This window comes from Schistocerca piceifrons, chromosome 9 (assembly GCF_021461385.2).
Source record: "Schistocerca piceifrons isolate TAMUIC-IGC-003096 chromosome 9, iqSchPice1.1, whole genome shotgun sequence".
Taxonomy (NCBI): domain Eukaryota; kingdom Metazoa; phylum Arthropoda; class Insecta; order Orthoptera; family Acrididae; genus Schistocerca; species Schistocerca piceifrons.
The window spans coordinates 13,798,206-13,806,450 of record NC_060146.1 but is presented as its reverse complement, the minus strand read 5'-3'; positions in this window follow the sequence as shown (position 1 = coordinate 13,806,450).

Genomic DNA, 8,245 nt, shown 5'->3' with positions numbered 1-8,245 from the left:
GAAGATGAAACACAGAAATTGCATCGGAATTAAATACAAAAGGCACAATGCCGGCATAAATACAAGAAGAATGACTCTTCCTACTGACTACGCTTTGAACCATTCCTGTGACACTCGTTATAGATTCCGTTGCTTCAATTCAGGTTTACTGTATCCCTTGGACCTTCTTATTGACGATGAAACACAGAAATTGCATCGGAATTAAATACAAAAAGCAAAATGCCGACTTAAGTACAGGAAGAATGACTCTTCTTACTGTCTATGCTTTGAACCATTCTTGTGACACTAGTTATAGATTCCGATGCTTTACATCAGGTTTACTGTATCCGTTGGACCATCTTATTGACGATGAAACAATGAAATTTTATCGGAATTAAATACAAAAGGCACAATGCCTACTTAAGTACAAGAAGACTGACTCTGCTTACTGTCTATGTTTGAACAATTCCTGTGACACTAGTTATAGATTCCGATGCTTCACTTCAGGTTTACTGTATCCCTTGGACCTCCGTTTTGACGATGAAACACAGAAATTGCAACGGAATCAAATACAAAAGGCACAATGCCGACTTAAGTACAAGAAGAATGACTCTTCCTACTGTCTATGATTTGAACCATTCCTGGAGACTCTGGTTATAGAATCCGATGCTTCACTTCAGGTTTACTGTATCCCATCGATCTTCTTATTGACGATGAAACACAGAAATTGCATCGGAATTAAATACAAAAGGCACAATGCCGACTTAAGTACAAGAAGACTGACTCTTCTTACTGTCTATGTTTTGAACCATTTCTGTGACACTAGTTATAGATTCCGATGCTTCACTTCAGGTTCACTGTATCCCTCTGACCTACCTATTGAAGATGAAACACAGAAATTGCATCGGAAATAAATACAAAAGGCACAATGCCGACTTAAGTACAAGATGACTGACTCTTCTTACTGTCTATGTTTGAACAATTCCTGTGACACTAGTTTCAGATTCCGATGCTTCACGTCAGGTTTGCTGTATCCCTCTGACCTTCCTGTAGAAGATGAAACACAGAAATAGCATCGGAATTAAATACAAAAGGCACAATGCCGACTCAAGTACAAGAGGACTGACTCTTCCTACTGTCTATTTATTGAACTGTTTCTGTGACACTTGTTATAGATTCCGATGCTTCACTTCAGGTTTACTGTATCCCCCTGACCTTCCTATTGAAGATGAAACACAGAAATTGCATCGGAATTAATTACAAAAGGCACAATGCCGACATAAGTACAAGAAGACTGGCTCTTCCTACTGTCTATGTTTTGAACCATTCCTGTGGCACTATTTATAGATTCCGATGCTTCAATTCTAGTTACTGTATCCCTTGGACCTTCTTATTGACGATGAAACACAGAAATTGCATCGGAATTAAATACAAGAGGCACTTAAGTACAGGAATAATGACTCTTCTTACTGTCTATGCTTTGAACCATTTTTGTGAAACTAGTTATAGATTTCGATGCTTCACATCAGGTTTACTGTATCCCTTGGACCATCTTATTGACGATGAAACAAAGAAATTTTATCGGAATTAAATACAAAAGGCACAATGCCGACTTAAGTACAAGAAGACTGACTCTGCTTACTCTCTATGTTTGAACAATTCCTGTGACACTAGTTATAGATTCCGATGCTTCACCTTAGGTTTACTGTATCCCTTGGACCTCCTTTTTGACGATGAAACAAGGAAATTGGATCGGAATCAAATACAAAAGGCACAATGCCGACTTAAGTACAAGAAGAATGACTCTTCCTACTGTCTATGTTTTGAAAAATTCCGGTGACACTGGTTATAGATTCCGATGCTTCACTTGAGGTTTACTGTATCCCTCTAACCTTCCTATTGAAGAAGAAACACAGAAATTGCATCGGAATTAAATACACAAGGCACAATGCCGACTTAAGAACAAGAAGACTGACTCTTCTTACTGTCTACGTTTTGAACCATTCCTGTGACACTAGTTATACATTCCGATGCCTCAATTCAGGTTTACTGTATCCCTTGTACTTTCTTATTGACGATGGAACACAGAAATTGCATCGGAATTAAATACAAAAGGCACAATGCCGACTTAAGTACAAGAAGAATGACTCTTCCTACTGTCTATGTTTTGAACCATTCCTGTGTCACTAGTTAAAGATTCCGATGCTTCACTTCAGGTTTACTGTATCCCTCTAACCTTCCTATTGAAGATGAAACACAAAATTGCATCGGAATTAAATAGAAAAGGCACAATGCCGACTTAAGTACAAGAAGACTGACTCTTCTTACTGTCTATGATTTGAACCATTCCTGTGACAATAGTTATAGATTCCGATGCTTCACTTCAGGTTTACTGTATCCCTTCGACCCTCTTATTGACGATGAAACACAGAAATTGCATCGGAATTAAATACAAAAGGCACAATGCCGACTTAAGTATAAGAAGAATGACTCTTCCTACTGTCTATGTTTTGAACCATTCCTGTGACACTTGTTATGGATTCAGATGCTTCACTTCAGGTTTACTGTATCCCTCTGACCTTCCTATTGAAGATGAAACACAGAAATTGCATCGGAATTTAATACAAAAGGCACAATGCCGACTTAAGTACAAGAAGACTGACTCTTCTTACTGTCTGTGTTTGAACCACTCCTGTGACACTAGTTATAGATTCCGATGTTTCACTTCAGGTTTACTGTATCTCTCTGACCTTCTTATTGACGATGAAACACAGAAATTGCATCGGAATTAAATGGAATAGGCACAATGCCTACTTCAGTACAAGAATACTGACTCTTCTTACCGTCTATGTTTTGAACCATTCCTGTGACACTAGTTATACATTCCGATGCTTCACTTCAGGTTTACTGTATCTCATGGACCTTCATATTGACAATGAAACACAGAAATTGCATCGGAAATAAATACAAAAGGCACAATTCCGACATAAGTACAAGAAGACCGACTCTTCACACAGTCTATGTTTTGAACCACTCCTGTGACACTAGTTATAGATTCCAAAGCTTCACTTCAGGTGTACTGTATCCCTCTGACCTTCCTATTGAAGATGAAACACAGAAATTGCATCGGAATTAAATACAAAAGGCACAATGCCGACTTAAGTACAAGAAGACTGACTCTTCTTCCTGTCTATGTTTGAAACCAATCCTGTGACACTAGTTATAGATTCCGATGCTTCACTTCAGGTTTACTGTATCCCTCTGACCTTCCTATTGAAGATGAAACAAAGAAATTGCATCGGAATTAAATAGAAGAGGCACAATGCCGACTTAGGTACAGGAATACCGACTCTTCTTACTGTCTATGCTTTGAACCATTCCTGTGACACTAGTTATAGATTGTGATGCTTCACATCAGGTTTACTGTATCCCTCTGACCTTCCTATTGACGATGAAACACAGAAATTGCATCGGAATTAAATAGAAGAGGCACAATGCCGACTTAGGTACAGGAATACCGACTCTTCTTACTGTCTATGTTTGAACCATTCCTGTGACACTAGTTATAGATTCCAATGCTTCACATCTGGTTTACTGTATCCCTTGGTCCATCTTATTGACGATAAAACAAAGAAATTTCATCGGAATGAAATACAAAATGCACATTGCCTACTTAAGTACAAGAAGACTGACTCTTCCTACTGTCTATGTTTTGAACCATTCCTGTGACACTGGTTATAGATTCCGATGCTTCACTTCAGGTTTACTGTATCCCTTGGAACTTCTTATTGTCGATGAAACACAGAAATTGCATCGGAATTAAATACAAAAGGCACAATGGCGACTTAAGTACAAGAAGAATGACTCTTCCTACTGTCTACGTTATGAACCTTTCCTGTGACACTAGTTATAGATTCCGATGCTTCACTTCAGGTTTACTGTAACCCTCTGACCTTCCTATTGAAGATGGAACACAAAATTGCATCGGAATTAAATAGAAAAGGCACAATGCCGACTTAAGTACAAGAAGACTGACCCTTCTTACTGTCTGTGTTTTGAACCATTCCTGTGACACTACTTATAGATTCCGATGCTTCCCTTCAGGTTTACTGTATCCCTTCGACCTTCTTATTGACGATGAAACACAGAAATTGCATCGGAATTAAATACAAAAGACAAAATGCCGACTTAAGTACAAGAAGATTGACTCCACTTACTGTCTATGTTTGAACCACTCCTGTGACACTAGTATACATTCCGATGCTTCACTTCAGGTTTACTGTATGCCTTGGACCTTGTTATTGACAATGAAACACAGAAATTGCATCGGAATTAAATACAAAAGGCACAATTCCGACTTAAGTACATAGAAGACCGACTCTTCCTACTGTCTATGTTTTGAACCATTCCTGTGACACTAGTTATAGATTACAATGCTTCACTTCAGGTGTACTGTATCCCTCTGACCTTCCTATTGAAGATGAAACACAGATATTGCATCGGAATTAAATATAAGAGGCACAATGCCGACTTAAGTACAAGAAGACTGACTCATCTTACTGTCTATGTTTCGAACCATTCCTGTGACACTAGTTACAGATTCCGATGCTTCACATCAGATTTACTGTATCCCTCTGACCTTCCTATTGACGATGAAACACAGAAATTGCATCGGAATTAAATAGAAGAGGCACAATGCCGACTTTGGTACAGGAATACCGACTCTTCTTACTGTCTATGCTTTGAACCATTTTTGTGACACTAGTTATAGATTCCGATGCTTCACATCAGGTTTACTGTATCCCTTGGACCATCTTATTGACGATGAAACAAAGAAATTTTATCGGAATTAAATACAAAAGGCACTATGCCGACTTAAGTAGAAGAAGACTGACTCTGCTTACTCTCTATGTTTGAACAATTCCTGTGACACTAGTTATAGTTTCCGATGCTTCACCTCAGGTTTACTGTATCCCTTGGACCTCCTTTTTGACGATGAAACAAAGAAATTGCATCGGAATCAAATACAAAAGGCACAATGCCGACTTAAGTACAAGAAGAATGATTCTTCCTACTGTCTATGTTTTGAACCATTCCTGTGACACTGGTTATAGATTCCGATGCTTCACTTGGGGTTTACTGTATCCCTCTAGCCTTCCTATTGAAGAAGAAATACAGAAATTGCATCGGAATTAAATACACAAGGCACAATGCCGACTTAAGAACAACAAAACTGACTCTTCTTACTGTCTATGTTTTGAACCATTCCTGTGACACTAGTTATACATTCCGATGCTTCAATTCAGGTTTACTGTATCCCTTGTACCTTCTTATTGACGATGAAACACAGAAATTGCATCGGAATTAAATACAAAAGGCACAATGCCGACTTAAGTACAAGAAGAATGACTCTTCCTACTGTCTATGTTTTGAACCATTCCTGTGTCACTAGTTAAAGATTCCGATGCTTCACTTCAGGTTTACTGTATCCCTCTGACCTTCCTATTGATGATGAAACACAAAATTGCATCGGAATTAAATAGAAAAGGCACAATGCCGACTTAAGTACAAGCAGACTGACTCTTCTTACTGTCTATGATTTGAACCCTTCCTGTGACACTAGTTATAGATTCCGATGCTCCACTTCAGGTTTACTGTATCCCTTCGCCTTCTTATTGACGATAAAACACAGAAATTGCATCGGAATTAAATACAAAAGGCACAATGCCGACATAAGTACAAGAAGAATGACTCTTCCTACTGTCTATGTTTTGAACCATTCCTGTGACACTTGTTATGGATTCAGATGCTTCACTTCAGGTTTACTGTATCCCTCTGACCTTCCTATTGAAGATGAAACACAGAAATTGCATCGGAATTTAATACAAAAGGCACAATGCCGACTTAAGTACAAGAAGACTGACTCTTCTTACTGTCTATGTTTGAACCACTCCTGTGACACTAGTTATAGATTCCGATGTTTCACTTCAGGTTTACTGTATCTCTCTGACCTTCTTATTGAAGATGAAACACAGAAATTGCATCGGAATTAAATGGAAAAGGCACAATGCGTACTTAAGTACAAGAATACTGACTCTTCTTACTGTCTATGTTTTGAACCATTCCTGTGACACTAGTTATACATTCCGATGCTTCACTTCAGGTTTACTGTATCCCTCTGGCCTTCCTATTGAAGATGAAACAAAGAAATTGCATCGGAATTAAATAGAAGAGGCACAATGCCGACTTAGGTACAGGAATACCGTCTCTTCTTACTGTCTATGCTTTGAACCATTCCTGTGACACTAGTTATAGATTCCGATGATTCACATCAGGTTTACTGTACCCCTTGGACCTTCTTATTGACGATAAAACAAAGAAATTTCGTCGGAATTAAATACAAAAGGCACAATGCCGACATAAGTAAAAGAAGACTGACTCTTCTTACTGTCTATGTTTGAACAAATCCTGTGACACTAGTTATAGATTCCGATGCTTCACTTCAGGTTTGCTGTATCCCTTAGACCTCCTTTTTGACGATGAAACACAGAAATTGCATCCGAATCAAATACAAAAGGCACAATGCCGACTTAAGTACAAGGAGAATGACTCTTCCTACTGTCTATGTTTTGAACCATTCCTGTGACAATGGTTATAGATTCCGATGCTTCACTTCAGGTTTACTGTATCCCTTGGACCTTCTTATTGACGATGAAACACAGAAATTGCATCGGAATTAAATACAAAAGGCACAATGCCGACTTAAGTACATGAAGACTGACTCTTCTTACTGTCTATGTTTGAACAAATCCTGTGACGCTAGTTATAGATTCCGATGCTTCACTTCAGGTTTGCTGTATCACTTGGACCTCCTTTTTGACGATGAAGCACAGAAATTGCATCCGAATCAAATACCAAAGGCACAATGCCGACTTAAGTACAAGGAGAATGACTCTTCCTACTGTCTATGTTTTGAACCATTCCTGTGACACTGGTTATAGATTCCGATGCTTCACTTCAGGTTTACTGTATCCCTTGGACCTTCTTATTGACGATGAAACAAAGAAATTGCATCGGAATTAAATACAAAAGGCACAATGCCGACTTAAGGACAAGAAGAATGACTCTTCCTACTGTCTATGTTTTGAACCATTCCTGTGACACTGGTTATAGATTCCGATGCTTCACTTTAGGTTTACTGTATCCCTCTGACCTTTTTATTGGTGATGAAACACAGAAATTGCATCGGAAATAAATACAAAAGTCACAATGCTGACTCATGTACAGGACGAGTGAGTCTTCTTTCTGTCTATGTTTAGAACCATTCCTGTGACACTAGTTATACATTCCGATGATTCACTTCAGGTTTACTGTATCCCTTGGACCTTCTTATTGACGATGAAACACAGAAATTGCATCGGAATTAAATACAAAAGGCACAATGCCGACTTAAGTACAAGAAGACTGACTCTTCTTACTGTCTATGTTTTGAACCATTTCTGTGACACTAGTTATAGATACCGATGCTTCACTTCAGGTTTACTGTATCCCTCTGACCTTACTATTGAAGATGAAACACAGAAATTGCATCGGAATTAATCACAAAAGGCACAATGCCGACTTAAGTACAAGAAGACTGACTCTTCTTACTGTCTATGTTTGAACAATTCCTGTGACTCTAGTTATAGATTCCAATGCTTCACTTCAGGTTTAGTGTATCCCTCTGACCTTCCTATTGAAGATGAACCACAGAAATAGCATCGGAATTAAATACAAAAAGCCCAATGCCGACTCAAGTACAAGAAGACTGACTCCTCCTACTATCTATGTTTTGAACCATTTCTGTGACACTAGTTATACATTCCGATGCTTCACTTCAGGTTTACTGTATCCCTCTGACCTTCCTATTGAAGATGAAACACAAAATTGCATCGGAATTAAATAGAAAAGGCACAATGCCGACTTAAGTACAAGAAGACTGACTCTTCTTACTGTCTATGCTTTGAAGCATTCCTGTGACACTAGTTATAGATTCCGATGCTTCACATCAGGTTTACAGTATCCCTTTGACCATCTTATTGACGATGAAACAAAGAAATTTCATCGGAATTAAATACAAAAGGCACAATGCCTACTTAAGTACAAGAAGACTGACTCTTCCTACTGTCTATGTTTTGAACCATTCCTGTGACACTGGTTATAGATTCCGATGCTTCACTTCAGGTTTACTGTATCCCTTGGACCTTCTTATTGACGATGAAACACA